Genomic DNA, 21,607 nt, shown 5'->3' on the forward strand with positions numbered 1-21,607 from the left:
AACCTGAAGAGTTGGATGCTACTTCCGGTATTCATGGACCCGTGCTATAACCCTGCCCTTGCTCTTTCCAGTTTGGCAGTAGCACCATCTTCTTTCCTGGGGCGCTGAAAGACTAGGAACCCCACTATTGATTTAAGTACAGTTGCTTCCATTTCCAGATAAGGCCTGGGTAGGTAGTATGCGCCCTCCTTTTCCGTTGACTGTAAGCAGATTATGGGAAGGACATCAGCAACACAAATCCACGAGCAGCTATAAGGCTGGGAAAAAAGCACGCTGCCCCAAGGAGGCCTAATCAGGGAGCTAAAAACTGCTCACTTCCCACAGGCAGGCTGACATTCTAACAGAACTGCCGTCACGAAGTTCCCAAGTGCCTCGCAGAGGTTATCTGTGTCCTCCAAAGGAAGGCGGGAGGGTCACAAAGTCCCGAAGGCAGCTTAGCCCACAGCTGAAGTTCTGCTGGGTTCCCGTCACCCCACTCTGCAGGCAAAGAAGGCGCTCAGATCTGAGGAGAAAAAGAAGTGGGCGATTTTAAATGTGCTAGAGGAGAAGGCGTCTGCACGGGGTGACCTCCCTGGACGAGAAACGTGGCTCTGGGTGGCTGAATGCGAACACCTAGTTCCCCGGGGTCCTGGCAGAGCTGCTTCAACGCTCTTGGCGCAACCGCCACTGCCGCCCCGGGATCTGTCATGTCGAGGACAAGGACAGGGCCCAGCGGCAATCCTCCGCGCGGGCAGAGAGCGTCGTTAGAGAGGGGGCCGGGGAGGAGAGAAGCCGCAGCCGGCCCCGGCAGCTGCACGGAATCCACGCGGAGGCAGAGCCGAGCTTCCCCGGCCCCGCGGCGGGCGGGCCGCGGCCGCTCCTGCTGTTGGGCAAGAAGAAAGCGCGCCTTCCAGTGAGGCCTAAATGTGCTTTTCAGCTTCTTTGTATTTCAAGTGTACTAAATAGCTTTAAAGAATCTACCAAAAGAAATGGGCTGCAGTGCTTTAAAAAGTCTTAGGTATTTTCAAGAAAGTGGTTTTTGTGAAAAGCATCTTCTGTCTGGAACACCTGTGACCTGTTGAGCTTAATTGGGCTGCAGCTGGCGCTGATTGTGGCGCAGCCGCCGGCGGCCGCGGGCGGACATTGTGTGCGCTCCCGCCCGCCCGCCCCCTCGCCTTTCTTTTCTCTTTCACAGCCCCGCGACCTCCTTCCCCTGTGTGTCTGAGGGATTAGGAGCCCAGTAGAGAGTGGTGTCCTGCTGTTTGCGAACAGCGTGCACTGGAGGTGCTTCAAGGAGGAGGCTACCTGGGAGATTATGTGCTCCCGTGGACGCCGAGGGCCCATTCTCCCCGGCCCATTGAGACGTGCTGAAAGGTGGCTGAATGGCCCGGGCATGAAAGATGGGACTGAAGGGAGCGCAGCAGGCTCCTGGCCGCGGAGCAGCAGATGGAAGTCAGACTGTCACCGGCGGGCACGCACGGCCAGGGCCGCCCCAAACTGCCAAGAAAGCAGCTCCGGAGCGCAAAACAGGGCGGGAATTCAGAGGGGAAGCCAGTGGCGCTTCTTTGGGGTACTTTAGAATGACACCTAACCACAACGTGCTGAGGTGGAAGTGAGGGTCTTAGGGGGGCAAATTCCAGATTTAAGGAAACTACCTAACTGTTGCCCTTGGGTTAAAGTCCCTTGAATTGTCTGCAGAATAAACCCTAGCATAATCCATCCATCTGGGATTATGTTAGGGTCATACTATTTAGAATGCCACACAGAATGCCACTGAGTCAAAAGAAAGTAAGAATTTCTGTAAAAACACATGAAAGCACAATGACATCAAAGAAGGTGGGAAAAGCCCTTGGTTGCTGAATTTTACTGATTTCAAGTTATTCTGAGGTCTCTAACACATATAGCTGAAGTATATGTACAGCAAGTGAGCAACCTTCTTCTGCATGGAGGCCACACTAGTTCTTACTTTTTAAAAATTTACAAAGGAATCCATCATTCCACAGAGCCTTGGGGCAGGAAAGATGTGGAGTTTTCATTCTTATTGTTTCTACAACCATCTGCACTTAGGGGAATTTTAAATGTTTCTAACATTAATTGAACCATACAAGATCAAAAAGGGTATTTTTAGTTTTGAAGAAAACATACCAAGTGTTATAGGAATGGAGAAAGCAGGAACCACATGGCAGGGAAGGAGAGGGGTGAGAGGGCAAATAGATGGTTGAACCTCTATTCATTCTTTTATCCAAGAAGTCTTTATTGACCACCTACAAGGTCCCAGAAACAAGGTACCCAGGGGAATATAGTGGTGAAGAAAACAAAATGCTTTCATGGAACAAGATGTACAGACTACTGGCTAATCTATTTACTCTTCAAGGTTCAGTGTAAATGTTTCCATTGGGAGGCATTCCTGGAGGCAATTTCACTTAACTCCCAAGGCCTGATTGCTTTAGGATCACTTGTTTTATGGTCTGGTAGCAACTTGAACTATTCTATCATGTTACAATTGTCACCAGGGATATAAAGTTATTTGTGGTAAATGTCTATCTCCCTCACTAGACTGGAATTCCCATGGAGGCTCTTTAGTCTTTGCTACGCTCTACTCCTCAAACATACCAAGTTAACATGTCTCTTGACCTTTGGGAATCTGCAAAAAAGGTCTCCCACTGAGGTCATCTCTGAACAGTGATATAAATTAATTTTTGCCTTAAAACACACACACACACACACACACACACACACACACACACACACATCCTGCTGTTGACAACTGCAGCCAAGATAATTATCTACTATGGACTAAAAAAGTAAAAATGTCTTGAGAACAATGGGTCATCCTAGTTGAGGTGTATATTTGTGAATCTTAAGGCTGATAACCAGGCTATGGCCAGAAAGCTAGAAGAGGCACAAGACTTTGGGTAAAAGCATCCAGGATGGGGGGGGAGCTTGAGGTTGGCCCCAGGCAAAGAGGAGAGAAAAAGCAGGGCAGGGCATGTTCTTGGGAGATGAGACCCAGCAAAGGTCAGCCTGCTGTAGGACTCCCCTTTAAGTCTGGAGGGTTTGATTCTTCATGCCAGTGTTGTGGGAGATAGGGAGATAGTGGCTGGGGTCAAGGTGAGTGGGTGGAGGGTTTAGGTAGTGTGTTAAACCACACCCTGTGTTTCCTCACATCTTGCTCCCACCCACCCCCAACACAAACATAAAATGTCTCCTTGGAAACTCTGTAGCCTCAGAGATGCCCTGGGTAGCCTTCTTTGCATTCTAATTTGTGATCTTTGAACTTTCACAAAGTGGAGTATTTGGGAGTTAGAACCTTTTCCCCATTTATAGCCAGTCCTTTTTATTTTTTATTTTTGAACTATAATTGACATATGACATTATATTAGTTTCAGGTATATAACATGATTCAGTACATGTATTATTGTGAATGATCACTACAGTATAACACCTATCATCACTGCACTTTTTTGTGTGTGATGAGGACTTTTAAGATGTACCCTCTTAGTTACTTTCAAATACATAATACACTATTATGAACTATGGTCACTATACTATACATTACCTCTCCAGGAAATACTTATTTCTTAACTGGAAGTTTGTAACTTTTGACCACCTTCGCCCATTTAGTCATGCTATACAGAGTTAATCTCTAATAAACTCCTTTCTTTTTTTCCATTTCTGAGCAGCTGCATGCTGGTCCGACTGATCAGCAGTCTTCATGGCATCTCTAAAGTCATTTTAAAAAGTATGGTATCGTGTTAATGGCTATCTGTGTTAAACAGAAAAAAAAAAAAAAAAAAAGACTTGACAATTTGTAGCTAACTGAGGGGCATCTGAAGATAGGTCCTGGTGAGCAAACACTAAGTATACCACCAGCACATGACAGGGAGTGAAAAGACAATACAATTACTTATCTTGTACTTATTTTATGGATATCACATTTTATACAAAATATCACTTTTGTGCATTTATTGGCCATATAACAAAGATTTTTAACCTAGAGTCCTTAGATACCCAAATGGGTCTAAGGATATACTGAAACTATGAAAACTTATACACAAATTTTTTTTCTAGAGAGATGGTTCAAAGTGTTCATCATATTCTAAAAAGAAACCATTACCCCAAAAGTCTTAAGAACCACTGTTCTATATTTCATACCTTCCTAAATCCTATGAATGCTTCATAGTAATATCTATCTTCCTCTTTCTAGAATGTATTTGGCTAGAATTATCACAGTTGAGGAGTACAGGAGTTGCAATATTGAGTTAATCACTGTAAAGGGAAAGTAGTTTTTGCTTTTTTAGATCTTCCTCTTGTACCGTATAAACATTCAACAGCTGTCCCTAGGTATAACTTTCTTAGGTCTTTAGTGCCATGAAGACCAATATCTTATTTTGCTTATTTAAAAAAACCTAAAGACCAATATCTTATTTTGCTTATTTAAAAAAAGCTAAGGTAATACACTAAGACTGCAAACTTAAGAATGCTAGTTAAGGAATGAAAAGCCAAGTACCCAAGATAAGATTAGAATTTATAAGTGACAAATATTAACTATGTGTAATTTTAGTTAACCCATAAATGAATTTTCAGATTTCAATACCTAATGTAGGTTTTGATATTTGGTAATAACATTATACATTGGGTATTTAGAAACTGATGGATTTGTTTTTTTATCTGCAAAATTATATGGCCTATTGTCTTGTAAGGAGTGAGACACACTTTGAACTCTATTTACGGCATGTCCAGTAAAAAGAAAAAAAAATGATTTTACTGATTTGAAAGCCAGTAGTAAGATACAGCTCTTAAAAAAATATATATATATATATATGTGATATAACTTAGAAGAAGTTACAAATACTTGTAAAAGCCACATAGCACAATCACTTTCATTAGTTACTCATAATCCAAGTCAAGGTGGGAAATAAAGATAATCTGGTTTATGAAGGCTTTAACCAAAACACTCATATGTTTCTCTCTTCTGACCATTAAGTCCATTACGTAATGGATTATGAAACCTAAGCATTCCTTCTTAACTACTGTTAACCAAACTCCTTTGCAAAAATGCTTATGACAGAATAAGGCTTCTGTCAAGTTCAGCAATGAAAAAGCCAGAAAGCCTCCTAAAGAAAGACTGAAAAATATCTACTTGTAAAGACCAAACTAAAAACTATGAGAAAGCCCTCAGAGCAATCAACAGACATGGAAACGGTTGTGGGAAAAGGTGTAGATGAAACTACTTATTGATAGTTAAGAAATCATGTTTCAAAAAAAAAAATTAATTAAAATGGTGCCTTAAATTATACCTTAGTGGGACTGGTTTGGTTATGAGAAATGCAGCAGTTGGTACATGTTTAGAGCTAATGAGGTTTTTTTAAAGCACAGGTTATTCATCTAGTTTTTAAAACCTAAAGACATAAAATTGAGTGAATCTGAGTATGAGTATTTCAAGACTGTATCTACACTTCTACCTCATTTTATATTAGGTGAGCTTTCCTCAGATTTCTAATCATCAAAAAATGTATCATTGGGAAAAAACTAGTAGACATTTCTAATGATGGAATTTTTTTTTCCATAGAGATGAATCAACTGAACACAAGGGAATTATAATACAATGGAAATGATTTTGCAATCTTAATGTATCGTCTATTATAAATGATAAATATGGACATAAAAGCACTCTATAATGTTGTAAAGTAGAGAAAATTGAAGCAAGTATCAAGACTTTCCTCTTACGGGTGTACTTTTTCATTTGCAGATCTGATCGCTAGACTTTAGATAGGGTACACCTGGTAATGGAGCACTTCCATTTTGGCACAGTGGTATCTAACTGGAAATAAACCCATACTATCTTTCCTAAGTGTGTTCAAGATGTCTATTGTACTCATTCCATATTTACACCAGAGTATGCAAGCCAAGGGAAATGCTGGATTATTTTACAGGTCTGTCCTATTCTCTCCCCCATCCTACTCTGTTCTCTACATCAACATATACACATATACATAGGAATGCAGACAACTGTGTATGTGCACATACACACACAAGCATGCATGCATGCGCACACTCATTTGCAGATGCAATGTAAGTTCACAAGATGTGATGTAAGTTTAAGAACTAAAGGGGCACATAGGTGGCTCTGTGGGTTGAGCAGCGGACTCCTGATTTTAGCTTAGTTGTGATCTCAGGGTTGTGGGATCGGACCCTGCATGGGGTTCTGTGCTCAGTCTGCTTGTCCCTATTCCCGCTCCCCCTCTTGTGCTGTCTCTTTAAAATAAATAAATAAACAAATAAGTAGATAGTCTTTAAAAAGTGTGATGTACATTTTACCATCAGTAGTTCTGAAGCCCAGCATTTGTAAATCTTTTAAAAATAAACTGAGCTTTTAAAATCCCATCACTCTGGCAGCAACCCAGCATAGCTGTGCCTTTAACAAAAGATTTCTGTAATAAAACGAGATTTTACATGCTGAAACAAAATATTTTAAAACATCTTTCTGCCGACTGCTCATTTCAGTAATATTTGTGGAATTTAAAACCCACACACGCATACACAAATGTTCCCATGGAAGATTAGGCTAAGTTTTAGGTTAACCTCAGAATTATTAAATTTTTATATCAATCTTTTAATGAACACTTTTCATTTATTTTCTTTAAGAAGAAACCCGAGTCTTGAAAGACTTTCAAGCCATGTATTCTTTAATTGCCATAACAAATGCAACCAGGCTAACTTTAATCAAAGGAGACTCATGAGTAGTTTTCACACTACATTTGTGAATGCCTCTGAGCAAGGTGGACTGAATTCTGCCTCAGCTTCTCTTATGTCTGCAAATATGTGTAATCAGCTGTGACATCTGCTGTATATTAGGACTAAACTGCTAGGGACAGAAACATAATTTGAATCAAAAGGAGGTATTTATTATAAGGATATTATTGAATCTAACAGAACCTAAGGACAAGAGTGAGGCTGGGCTCAGCCGACCAACTGGAACCAGAGACTGGGATGTTATCAGGACTCTCTCTCCCTAATTTTGATCTTGGCTTCTCTCTGTACTTGGTTGGGTTGAGTTTTAGTCCTCCTTAAGTACAGAGTGGTTTTTCCCACATGGAAGAAAACATGGCAAAAATGTTTTATATCTTATAGCTTCAGCTACCACAAAGTCCTCATTTTCTTAGTGCCGGTTATGAAAACTGTGGAAAGAAGCCTGAGTAGCCTGGTCCAATCACTGTGACTGGGGAAGAGGGTATGGAGATGGGGTCAAATTGAGGGAGATCATTCCTCTGTACCCAGATCAACTGTGTGTGTGTGTGTGTGTGTGTGTGTGTGTGTGTGTGTGGTCACACTGGGATGACTGAGCAACTCTGTAGTTTTTGGGGGGCAGGAAGTGAAGATTCTTGGGGGCTGGAAGTACAGGTAATATAAGGCAGGCTTATGTTGGTGGGTGGAGGGAATGAGAGAGAGAATGCAAAAAGTGGCTTTTATATTCCTCTACATGTAAGTCAGTTTATGTGGCTTATATATCGCTTCCTCTCAAATGCTGTCTTGGCAACTTGTAGATTGTATTATCTCTAACCGTTCTGTTGAGAAGGTGCCACTCTGGAACTCATGCCCAGTGGTGCAACTGTCTCCCTTGCTCCCAGCTGCCATTTTCTTAGACCACGCTGCTCATCAGGGGTCCAGATAACATTCTGAGCTATACAACTGATTTCCAGGCCACAGATATTATCCAAAATATGATAAAGTTGAAAAGCCTTAGGGGCCACCAGTTAATTTCTTTGGAAATGATCATGGAATCTATAGGAAAAATTAAAGCTGTTCTTTTGAATGATGATTTCAACATGGGTTATGGTCAATGCTATCTATATGTTAAATCCATTCTCTTTCTTAGCAACTGAGAAGTCACAGTGAAAATCAGAAAAGAAAACAAACAAAAACTCAACTTTTTTGTGGGGGAGGGGTCATAAATAGCTAATAGATACAAGCCTCAAGTCTGGAGCTGTTTAGTTTGGAAGTTTATGGAAATTTCATTTGGAGACAGTCCCTAAATTCAATTGTAACTGGAAAAGCATGTAACTGGAAATGCGTGCTGACAAGGCCAACGGAGCAAGGGGAATGAAACAGACAGCATTCGAAGCTTGGAGGACTGACTTCATTCTACCAGCTAAGAGGCCGAAAGATGCTTGCAAGTGTCTTTCACTACAGCGCCACCCTGCTTTGTAAACTTGCCCAATTCTTGCCCCTGAGAATAGAGGAGAAAGGGGAGATAGAGGAGACTAAAATCCTTAGCAACCATTTAGGGAGACAATAATTCCCCACTTTATTTTCTTTTTAAACTACAGAAAATTCAAACATACACCACAGCAGAGAGAATAATGTACAGTGAACTCTCATTTGCCTGATACTTAGCTTTAGCAATGAGCAACCCATGCCTGATCTTCTTTCATCTTCACTCTAATCTTCACCCCAACACAGCACTAGCTTTTTGAAGCAAATCCCAGAATCATAACATTCAATCCATAAATATTTCAGCATATACCTAAAGGAATTTTTAAAAAGATTTTATTTATTTATTTGACAGAGAGAGAGCACAAACAGGCAAGCCGCAGAGGGAGAGGGAGAAGGAGAAGCAGGCTCCCCACTGAGCAGAAAGCCTGACGTGGGGCTCAATCCCAGGATCCTGGGATCATGACCTGATCTGAAGGCAGACGTTTAACTGAGCCGCCCAGGTGCCCCTGGGAAAAAGGAATTTTTTTTTTTTTAAGAAAATTTTTTAAAAGCATAACCACATCATTATTTCACATTAAAAATAGCAATTCTTTCATATTATCAATATTTAGTCAGTATTAAAATTTTGCCAATTACTCATAAATGTATTCCATGCTATTTTGTTTAGATTGGGATCAAAATAAGACCTACACTTTGTATTAGTTACTGTATCTCATGTCTAAAAAATTCTCTCCCTCTCTTCCTTACAATTTATGTTGAATAAACTAGATTATATGTCCTATACAGTTTCTCACATTCTTTATTTTCTTGACAGCATCTCTGTGTGTGATTTAACACATTCCTCTGTCTCCTGTATTTTCTGTAAGCTCACAATAAGATCTAGAGGCTTGAGTGGTTGGATATTTTGGGAACAAATACTTCATATATGATGTTGGAATACATAGCGTCTAGTAATCTTTTATGGTTTAATAGTCACTTATGAATGTCTAAGTTCTTTATTAAATACAGCAAAATGGTGCTATTTGTTATTCCTTCTCCATTTATTGGTTGGGATATATTTACAAAGGGAAGCTTTCCTTCCCCCTCTTACAATTCTTTTAGCATACTATTCACACTTCTCTCTGCCTTGCCTTTCTTTACTTAACAACTTTATCCTAGAAATCACTTTAAAGCTACATAGAGAGCTATTTCTTATTTTGTTTACAACTGCACAGTTTATTCAATCAGGTCCCAAATACTGTACATTTGAGTTGTTTCCAGTCTTTTGTTCCCTTTTAAGATTCATTTATATGTTGGTCAAAGTCTAAAATGCTCAGCTAGTACAAAAATAAAAAGCAAAGAACCGGTAAGATGCTCCTATTCACTGTAGCATGGATATGATTATAGAATCTTGTTTAACCACTGCTCATTCAAAATTTTAGAAAAGGTGAGTCTTAAAAATCACATTTTCTGTCCCCCCCCCCTTCTTTTTGCCTTTGTTCTTCCAATTTTCCACTTCTCTCAGCTCCAAACAGCCTGTGAAGGCCTCCAGCCTCTACCAGCTCCAGTCACCAATCAACCTCTCCACATAGGCAAGAGGCTTTACATTACAGAACTCATCTGGCTTTTCTCTGAAATCTGGCTATTGAAGCTCACACTCTGTCACTGCGTCCTGGTGATCACTACTGCCACAAGCACTCTGTTATAATGGTTGTCCTAGTGGTAATGAGTACAGTAGTGGAATTAAGGTGAACTCAGACACAGCAGCATGCTTGGGCTTAGGGAAGTGAAAACAGGAAAATCAGGACCCTTCTTTATCCTGATTCAAACCAGTGTGATTCTCCTATATCTATTTTTCACATACGTGGTAATATGCTAGGAGTAGCTCCTAATTCTCAGAAGATCACATGTTTATGTGCCGTAGACATTTCTAATACAGATCCGTTATACTTGGCCTCTGGTTTCTAGTCTTTTACCTATCACCTCTTGAAAAATGAATCTACTCTCCTCTCTTCAAACATCACTCCTATGCAAATGTCTTTGAAATATTCATCTTCAAGTCATGCCTCTGTCCAGGCACCTACAACCCGAAATATTTAACATCAAATGTGTCATCTTGATCTGCAAACTGCCTGCCCCATGAACTTATTTTCAGGGATATACCATTCTCCCAGCCACCGAGGCTTAAACCCATTGCTAATATATCCTTTATTCTTTGCCCCATACCACTTGATCTGCCTAAATCTTCTGGATTAGATATTGATTTACCTGGAGTCATGTGAAAACTGAGAATTGACAATCCTATCACAAGGGACTAACTGGTGGATAAAAGTTGGATTGGAGGTGATTCTTTAATAGCTATGCTTTGTCTGTAGGATAAATGCATTAGATAAAAACCTTGCCAGCATGCTGGTTAGGTATAAATATTTGTTAGTAACACTGGATATGTGGGGAAAAAACAAACATAGGAGAAAAAAGGCCCCAAAGGCCAGGACAAATGAGTCCTGATTAACAAATGAAAACCAACGAGATAAGCCTGGCCCCTGTCGGGAGAGCTTGTGATCAGATGTGTGAGGGGGCTCACAGCATATGCCAACAGAAATGCTGAGGGGTAGGTGTGGTGGCCAGAACAAATGAGGTCAGCAGTGAGAAATCAGGTCAACCCTCCAGTACTTGAAAGACTCATGGAGAAGGACTGGCACTGTCACTCTCATGAGGCTCCAGGAAGCAGAAATAGGACCAAAGCTGTAGGAGACAGGTTTTTGCTCAATAAAAGAAAACATGTATGAATCATTTACAAGCTGGCGAAATATGGAGATAGATCTAGAGATAGTGAGTAAATGAACACATGACAGGCATACTGTAGATTTTACTCAAACACTGGAAATAAACTTTGTTTACATGGCAGACAAGAACATTCAATATGCTACTGCCACTCAATCTGCCCTATTCCATTTATTTGTACTTGCGCACTTACCTTTCCTTCTTGTTTCAATGGATGAACTATTTTGGTTGTTAAGATCAGTACTGGACTTCATTCTCTTTTTCCTAAGTCAAGATTGCTGCTGTAATTGTTTTCTCCACATACAATCAACTTTTCCCACCAGCATAAAAATATGTTGCAATTACTCATCTTAAAAGCATAATCCCTCCCTTGTCTCCATACCTGTTTCAATCCACCACCAGCAAAAGTCCCTGGAAGAGCTGTCTTTATTTGCTGTTCTCTAGTTCCTCTCATCCCAGTTCTCACTCAAAACTGAAACAAGACTTGTGGTCCTCTGGTGAATTGCTCTGTTAAGATCATAATCTAGTGATCAGTCCTCAATTCTCAATATACTTGATCCATCAGCAGCATTTGATACCAATCACACCCTCCCACTTTCTTTTCATTTGAACACTGGAACACCCCCACATTCTTCATTCCAATGACACTGGCTTCTTCACTGTTCTTAAGTATAAAAAGCTCAGTCTTATTCAAACCACTGGCACCTGTTTCTTCTTCTGAAATGACCTTTCCTTGGATAACTAACTTGCCTTGGGTCTTGTCACCTTTTCAGGGAGGTTTTTCCTGGCCACCTTATTGACAACTACTGCCTCCTCCCTTGTAAATCTTCTCTTCCTTTCTTGCTTTATTTTGCTCCCTATCTTGCTACTGCCATCACATATACTGCATTTTCTTTCTTTCTTTATTTTTTTAAAGATTTTATTTATTTATTTGACAGAGAGAGAGAGAGATCACAAGTAGGCAGAAAGGCAGGCGGGGGGGGGGGAGCAGGCTCCCCGCTGAGGAGAGAGCCCGATGCGGGGCTTGATCCCAGGACCCCGGGACCATGACCTGAGCCGAAGGCAGAAGCCCCAACCCACTGAGCCACCCAGGCGCCCCTGCATTTTCTTTTTAAATTAATTCTTTTATGATTTTTTAAAGTTTTAGTTATTTAAATAACCTCTATACCCAACATAGGGCTTGCAATCATGACCCTGCAATCAAAAGGTGTGTGTTCCTCTGACTGAAACAACCATGTATTGCATTTTAACTTATTTTGTTGGTTTGTTCCCCTCACAAAAATGAAGCACACAAAGAGTACAGACTTTTGTTTATTTTGTTCACTAACATATGCTAGTGCCTAGAACTGTACCAGGCACATAATACTCAATAAATTGTGTTGAATGAATGAATGAGGATAAAAGAAGGAGAACAAATGAAAAAAATAAGGTCTGATATTTGACAATGTTAACTAAAGTTAGGACTTCAGTCCTAACAATTTATTCTTTGACTAAATATGGCCTTTATGCCTTAGAGTAGATGCCGTACTTAACTTTGGTAGAATATTAAGGCTTACCAAGAGCTAAAAAAACAACTATCCTACAAACTTCAGAACCACTAAACTTGTGTGCTCATGTTCTCGTCTAGACTCAGTAAAGCTAGCTATGACTACTATTGATTTCTAGTGTGCTCTTGGCCAGCCTTCTGCAACATGGAGCTGCACTAAATACCTAGTAACCAAATCAAAATAGTAGAGATTAAGTAGAGATTAGTGCTAAATGGAATGTTAAACAAAGCTCTCAGCTGGAATACTATTTTATATTCCTGAGTGGTTGCAAATAATTCCTGAAAATATTCGAAGTGTGAATTCAGTCTGTCCTTGGCCTTCCCTTTGTTGACCCCATCACTACCCTGAGCACAGTATCCTGGGGCTCGCGGCAGAGGGATCCTTGACTCCTGGGCAAGCACGGCTTGTTCCTAGCTCTGAGGACACCACAAATACTAAGCTCTGCAAAGCTGCGGCTCCCAAATGGCTTTCTGACTGATGAATGCCTGACCAGGGAAGATCTCAGTGACTATGGGGTGCTGGTACTCTTTAAAAGTACACTGAGTGGATTTATGCTGTTTTCCTAATGCCTCTCAAAGCCTGTAGGGTCTGTCAGTCACATCCACCAGCTTCAGCAGGCCTCTTTCACAGAAGTTCAGACCATCTCTAAGTTCTCTTTGAGTACTTCAGGCACCAAGGAAGGATAAGAAGGAAATGGCTAGGGAGAGAAGAGTTAGGGAGAGAAGAGGTCCAAGAAACAAGAACTCTGGGAATACTTTAGCTTAGCTTGATGCTAGGAGAGGATGTGTACAAGAGAAGAAGAGTTAGAGGAAACTGAAACAGTCTCCAGGAAAATCAGAAGAAGGTCTTGGGAAGGGGATATGAATTCTGGGAGATGGGCAGAAAGGCTAGGAGGCCAAGGACTCAGAGCTGGTTACTGGATTGGAGATGAGGAAACAGCGCAATCAGCTCAGCAGTGGCAGAGGGAGGTAGAGACCATGGCCAGGGTTTGAGACATGACTTAGAAGCGAGGAAGTGGAGGCATTAGGTGTGCCAAACTCTTTGAGAACTTCGGTAGTAAAAAGGAGACAGGTTGTGACAACAACCTAAGTAAAATTTAAAAAGGAACACACTACCCAAAAGGGGATGTAGAACAAGAAATGCTATTTCCAGAGTTAATTTTTAATTTCCTGAGTTCACTGCTGTAAGAATTTCAAACTACTCTGGCATATATATCCTGGCACGTGCATGAACTTAATTGTGGAGATAAAATGCAGTAGCAGCTCAGACAGAAATAAAAAATCCTCTGTAAGATCACTAGAATGGTTACATTAAGTTCCCCTCGAACTTCTAATCACCCCGAAATTTCAACTGTAACATAATGCTGAAAGGTCTTTCCTTCAATGGGTAAAGGACAGGTGCGCCAAAATGTAGCTCAAAAAAGTTTGTTGAATAAACATTAGCACAAAAAAACCTTAGTAACACGTACAATAATGATTATTCAAAAACTTCAGATCTTCTCTACTGTCAAATAATTTTCCTTTGTATTCATGTTTTATTTGTTTTACCTTAAGTCACCCCCAATCATGCTGACATCTACTACTGATGATTATATTAGACCTAAAAGTGTTCTTAAACAAATGAAAAATACTGACTTCCATTCCTGAAAGCCCTGCTTCCAATTTTCAGGAGGAAATTAAATAATGTATAAATCAAATACTGGGCCTAAGCCCAGACAGCTGAACATCGTTTTGTCCTTTCAAGGCAAAGAGGAAGTGTCTGCTGTGGCAGAGACATGCCAAGAGAAATAAAGCTTAACCTCAGCCCCATGTGAAAGTGATTTTAGATAATCGGGGGTGTCTGCAAATAGGTTAAAAATGGGACCACATACTAACAGGGAACTTTCCATGGAAGTTAAAAAATGTATCAAGATCTAACCCCCACCTTAAAAACAAAACATGTTGGGAAAATGGCGTGGCCTTAGAAACTCTCTATAAAGGCTGCAAAGGAAACGGAAAGCAGACAGGGAGGAGAGAGCTACAAGTCAAAGGGAAATTAAAACGTGTTTCCGCTTATGAATTACTATAGGCTCAGGATTTGATGTCTTTGTAATTGTAATTACCAAATTCAAAACGATGTCTGTGTGTGAAGGGGAAAAGAGGGGGGATGGGAGGGCGGGGGGGGAGGGAAAGTGTGTATAAGCATGTGGGTAGAGTGGTAGATGAAATGATTTGGATCGGGGGCCAGTGAATTTATTCTCGAAAGGGCCAGACAGCAAATGTTTCAGACTTTTTTTTTTAGAAGACAGTCCCTCCTGTCCCTACTCGAGTCCCTCTAGTGTGAAAGCAGCCACAGGCAATATGAAAATGAATGTGTGTAGCTGTGTGCTAATAAAACTTTACGGATGCTAAAATTAGAATTTCATGTATTTTATTACTACTTTTGATTTTTCTTCAAAAACTTAAAAATGTAAAACTATTCTTAGCCTACAGGTCTCACAAAAACAGATTGTGGGACAGATTTGACCTGCACACCATAGTTGGCTGACCCCTGATTTAGATAGTTAACTCCCCATTACACAGAACATTCCTATGAAAATGGGTTTGACTCAAATTTTGCATTCTGAATAAGAGAAGCTGATGGATTTTTTTGGCTTGTTTCTTTTCTTTTTTTTCCCAGTAGATGAACAAAAAGATGCTAATAATGGTAGGAAGCATTTGAGAGATACAGCAGATCTTCTCTAAGCCTATAAAAAAGACAAGTATCTCTACCTTTTTTGTAGCAGAATACTTATACTAGTATGAAATAAAAGTTTATATAGTAAGAAATTTTGAAGCCAAATGCTACATAACCATTAATATGCAGTATTATTCAGGGATCAAGAATGATAAAACATTATCCCCCTTATCAGAATTTAACGTCTTATAAACATCCTTGGCAGCATAATGCTAGTCTGGAATTATAAGTAAGTTTCCATCATCACCTCTATGGAAACCAGAGAGCTGGTGACTAGAAGGATTTTCTGGTGGAACATATGCTTTACAGATCTCATGGTGATAAAAACTTTATGGAGCATTTGATCTAGACTATCAGAAACAAAGGAATATAAAAGTGCAAGCCATCTATGTTCACAGTTTTTGGAAAGCAAAATTATTTTTATATATTAAATGTTCAGTTATGGAACAATTAACTTTCCCTTTCTGTATTAAAAGAGAAAGTCTTGTAAAACATCCTGGTAGCTGTCTCACAACCTTGAACTGGGAAATACAGCATTCTTTCTTTTCCCTTTCCTGTCTCTTTCTTCTTCCTTTACTTATTTTTTTTGCGGGGGAGGGGTTGGATAATCCCAGTACTTCTCCTTAGTTCTCTGAACAAATGAAGCCCCCTTCTTTACGGAACTGCTCCGCAACTATTGCAACCCTTTGGTAAGCCAGTCATAGTGCCCTGTCCCTCAGGCCACAAGGGCAGCTGCATGAGACAGCTGGGGCAGACAGGCTGCATCCTAAGGGTAACAAGGATCTGAGCAAGGTTTAAAAGGAACACATTATCCAAAAATGGTTATAAAACATGATTATTTCCAGAGCTGTATTTTTATGGACCAATCACCCATGGTATACAGGATCCTGATCGATGTTGTTAGTGTATACCCACACTCATTAAAGAGAACTTGGAGCATACTTTTTTATTTGAAGGCAAGTTTTGGGCAGGAATGCAATTCTCCATTATAATATTGTTTGTATAAGGAAATGTAATTCTTTCAACAACGATCTGTTTCGTGATGGTCTCCTTTATGGCCCAGTTTCTAGGAATTGACTGTAGGGAAAGAAACTGCTTTAACCATCCACATGGATGTGACTGAGGCTGGAGGAAAGAGAGGACCACAGAGAGTGCAAAGGCTGAGTATATACAACAGGCAGTGGCAATGAGGGCAGGCTCAGTGAGCAGCCTTTTATTTCCTCCCATCCTGCTGCTGCCGCTTCTTTTTTTTTAAATTAATAGACTCTTTTTTTAAAGAGTAGTTTTAGATTCACAGTAAAATTGCGGGGGGGGGGGGGGGGGAGGAGGTACAGAGAGCTCCTGTAACTACATACACACAGCATCCCCCATTATCAACATCTTCCACCAGAGTGATACATTTGTTAAAATCCATGAATCCACACTAACAGATCATTGGATCATTAGCACCCAAGAGTCAGAGTTTACGTTAGGATTCACTCTTCTTGGTGGTGTACATTCTATGAGTTTCGGCAAATGTATAATAATATACATCCATCATTCTACCGTCATACAGAAGAGTTTCACGGCCTTAAGAAGCCCCTGCCTATTCATCCCTCCCTCCCTTATAACCCTGGGCAACCAGTGGTCTCTTTACTGTATCCATAGTTTTGCCTTTTCCAGAATGTCATAGAGTTGGAATCATGCAGTATGTAGCCTTTTCAGAATTTACTTCTTTCATTTAGTAATATGCATTCAAGGTTTCTCCATGTCTTTTTATGGCTTGAGAGTTCATTTCTTTTTTAGTTTGGAGTAATATTCCATTGTCTAAATGTACTAGTTTATTTATCCATTCACCTACTGAAAGACTTCTTGGTTACTTCCATACTTTTTGTGGTCTTTGTTCTTTTATTTTCATTTCTTTCTTTTGCTTTAAAGTCAAAGTATCATAGGTTTCTAGTTATGAAATAAATCATGGGACTAAAAGGTACAGCGTAAAGAATATAGTTAATCATATTGTAACAGTGTTGTATGGTGACAGATGGTGAGCACAGCACAAGGCAAAGACTTGTCAAATCACTATGTTGTACATCTGAAACGAAGGTAACATTGTGTGTCAACTATACTCAAATTAAAAAAAAAAGGTACGCATGATTAATCATACCCAAGAAAACGTCAAAGTATCAGAAGTAGACAAGAGACTTAATTAGCAATCTACATAATCCTCAAAACAGGTATGAGGAAACGGAGGCCCAGGAGTTAAGTGACTAGCCCGTGGAGGTTTTCCCTTCCTGCTGCATTTGTCAGGGCCCACTCACAGCCTGCAGGCTAAGATCTGCTGTCTCTGTATTGGATGTTCACGCCAGGCTTAGCATCCCAAATGTCAATTTTAAAAATAGTTTGTTTTGATACATCCAGTATTTTAAGTAATAGGACTCATACACCTTTAGAAAATTTATCAGCCATGTATTAGTTCATATTAGAGATAAAATACTCAGGTAATAATTTAGTCTTCACAATGACTCTAGGAAATAGGTAGTATTACTGTAACCACTCCACATATGAGAGTCATAGGACTAGTCAGAGATGGGATTCAAATCCAGGTCACCCTAATTCCTGAGACTGAGCTCTCTATCTCTGCAATACTACCTACTTGTATATATATTTTATGCACATTTCTTCTAGTTGAAGCTTTTTTTTTTTTTTTAGTTGAAGCTTTAAAAGAAACTGTCCTTTTAATCAGAGGCAATATGAATTCAGAGTAAGGAAATAATGAAAATTTCAGATTCTTTATCATGGTCCTAAATCCTGAGGTCTATTTCAGCATCCACAAGATGCAAGATGCCATTTATGTAAGAAACAAAGAGATTAAGATTTAAAATTTCCCCTTAAAGCTTTAGTACACAAGCCACCCTAATTTGGAAATATAGCCACTTTTTGGAATGTACATACCCAAGAAAAAGCATCATACTGTATTTATGCATTTATCACATACTTTATATTTTGGTTTCATAAACAAAAATTAAGACATAAGCCAATTAAGTCAGTTAGCTAAGAAGGTAAGTCAGATTGCCACAGGTCAGATTTCCTCCAGGTCATCTTCCTGGCTGCAAGAGAGGCTAAACTAATGAAGACACAATTGTAGGTAAGAGCTTTTTAAAAGAATAAGCCAAGGCCAATAGAAGAGGCTACTAAAACTTTATGCAAACACTACTAGCAAACTCATCTGTACTACTTCTAGGGGTCTCATCATTTTGTTTCTGTAAGCTCCTTAAGTCATTTGCCAGAGAATGCATAGACTCAAGGATAGAAATGGGATATTTTACAAAGTGTCACCGTTTGCGGTTGTTTACATGTAACTGGAACACCATGAGGTAAAAACAAAAACAAAAAAACAGAACAAAACAAACCAAAACACAACACAAAAAAGACAATCATCCAAGGCTCTGTCTGAAGAAAACATACTATGGAGAAAACTAAGGTGGATATAATTCAATTAAAACAGCAGTGTATGACTTGTTTTTATTCCAACCCTGGAAGGTACTCTGGCAATCTCCTTCTTAGTAAAATTATGACCCTCAGTAAACTTGACTTTGACCAAAATATTTCAGATAACTCTGATGAGACCCACTGATGGTTCTTCATTCCAAATTATTGCCTCAAGTTCTTTCATGTAAGAATGACATCCTGTCATTACCAGGTGGCCTCTCAATACACGAACTATTCTAATGGCGAATCCAATGATCATTTCCAAATTAAATCAGTGCCTAAAGCACTTCTGCTAGAGAACTAGGTAACAGGATTATGATATATATTTTTTTAAATGTACTCTTTTATATAATTAATCTGAACCTTACCCAAACCAGCACTGATCCAAACTTGTTATCATCAAAAATTAAAACTCATACCCAATGTAAAAGGACATAAACAAGTTCTCTTTACTTCAGTGAGTGTCTTGTGCCTAGGACTCAAAGTGTTTGTTAATAGAGTTATAATTCAATGGTTTCAGATACTCTAAAAAGAACATGTGCTACTTCTTTCCAGAGACAGAGTTTTTAGTGTAGTAAATTTTCACAAAAATGAAATTGCATGCATTCAGTCTTTCACTCATCAGATATTTATTGAGTACAAACTGTGAGCCAGGCACTGTTAAGTCTTCTCTGATCAATAATTCATTCTAAGATCCTGAAGCTTTAACACTATTACAAAGGTATTCTTTCTGGAAAGTGGAAATGCTTTTCAGATCACTGCAGAAGGTCAAGTATTAACATAATTGAGAAAACCCTTTAAGAACTACATCAAGTTACAGCTAACATACTATATAGAATAATTCTTTGTGATAGTGAATATGATACTAGATTATCAAGTAGGTCAGAATGTAAGAAAATCTATAGTAGAAGTTTCATTTGAGCAAATAGGTTACATAGACAAAGTCACTAACAGGTCCTCAACTAAATAGAAGTATGTAAAACTAAGAGACTAAAGGATCATTTGTACAATTAGTATATTCAGTCTTTCTTATCTAGAAAACAGTATTAATCTATAGTAAAAAAATCCTTCTATAAGTATATGATCATCCACATATAGAGAGCTTCTCTTTTCTCTTTATGCAATAGAGCTATATTAATTAAAATGTTACATAATGGATATTTTCACTTGAGGAGAAATTCCAACAAAATGAAAACTAGTCTAGATGATCAACTTCATTAAGAGGATCCATAGACACCTTAAACTCAGTATGTTTACATTTTTAAAATTTGAATTTCTGTATATTTTTTTCAGAAAGAGGGACTGGACAGTAAAGTCCATATATTATACCACACATGGTAAAGGGTAAAACTCAATCTTGTGACAGTTCATTATACATATGGATTCAATAATTCTTTGGGTCAGATAAAAGACTCATGAAATAGACTCAAGTTGAGGCTTGCAGATCACTGAATCCAATCCCCTTCTTCAACTTTCCAGGCCCCCTACCTATAAAATCATCTATATCTACTATGATCCTTACTACTTTCTCAACAATGCAAGAGAACAGGGCTCCCTTCCTTCAGCTGAAGGCCAAACCTTACTTTGTGCTCACAATCTCAGTCCTCTGTGACCTTCCTTCATTAGTTATTCCCTTCCCCATTTTCTTGCCTGTATATTTTCATTCTCCCTCTGACTCTTCCTCCTCAGCCCATAAACATGCTTGTCTCTCCCATCCTAGTCCCTACCCCATCAAAATTTTTCAGATACCAATCTAATCTCTATCCTTTTTTGCTTAAATTTCTTGAAAGAGATACCTACAGTAATACCTCACTTTCCATTTTCATTTTAGTTTTCCACAATCTAGATTTTGCCCTCACTACTCCTCTGATACTGCTCTCAAGGAAGTCACTAATGACTTTCATATTGCTAAACTCAATAGACCTGAACATTTCAGTTGCTTTTGGTAATGATCTTCATCCCATTGGTTTCCAGAACCCATCTCTCTTCAGTCATTTCTGTTCTGTTTCTTAGGTCTACCCTTTAGGTTTTGGTGTTCCATATTTCTTTCTCGGACCCTTTACTCTTCTCATTTTATATATCTTACAGTGTAATCTCCTATATTCTTTTGGTCTCATCTCCTAATTTATATGTTCAACTACCATTTGCTGACATCTTTTCTTGGATGATTCAAAAGTCCTTGCTATTGAACATATCCCAAACTGGATATACTACTTTTATCCCCAAACTGGCCTATATTTTCTTCTCTCACTTGATGGTACTATCACAATCCAAGGTACCTACCTGTGAGTCACCTTTGATTCTTTTCTCTAACTAATTAATCCCATAAATCTTGCTTCCTAAATGCTTTATGCATTTCCCTAATTTCACTATATTTTAACTAATACAAGTTTAGGCCCTAATATTCCTTCATGTGGGCTATTACCTAGGCTATCTTAACTCTACTTTTCATATCATAACTAGGGATATTTGTTAAACCTTCCAGTAGAGCAACTAAGCCAAATATTGTTTTGAGGCTATTCACAGACCCAATCTCAGGATGGATGGGGACAGTACAAGATATTGTAGCCAAAAAGGACAGAGCTAATAGTGGGTTAGTATTGAACCTTGGTAACCTCTGAGGCAGAACATCTTGTACTACCATGACCACTGGTTAGGATTAATTGATGATTATCACAACATTAAACAAAAAATTCCACCCAGAGCTCAGACTCTTTAGGAATGTAGGTTTGTCTCATGCCAATAGCATAAAAACTCTACTTTGACTTGATGAAATACTAATCAAAGGCAAAGAGGAACATGAAGCGTCAGTGGAGAAAGTAAGTCATAAATAGTATGGCCCCATTGCCAAGTGCCAAAATTACAAGTGTAGCCTTTAATACTTTGTCCTTGCTTACAGCTATTAGCTATGCTATCCA

General features: G+C 39.2%; 1 protein-coding gene across 2 annotated transcripts in view; it reads right to left on the minus strand.

The window, feature by feature from the left end:
* Positions 1-21,607, minus strand: part of SPATA5 (spermatogenesis associated 5) — a 325,613-nt gene that overhangs the window by 6,988 nt on the left and 297,018 nt on the right. The gene's annotated exons all lie outside the window — the stretch shown is intronic.

Source organism: Lontra canadensis, unplaced genomic scaffold (genome assembly GCF_010015895.1).
Source record: "Lontra canadensis isolate GAN:19392208 unplaced genomic scaffold, GSC_riverotter_1.0 scaffold1, whole genome shotgun sequence".
NCBI lineage: Eukaryota > Metazoa > Chordata > Mammalia > Carnivora > Mustelidae > Lontra > Lontra canadensis.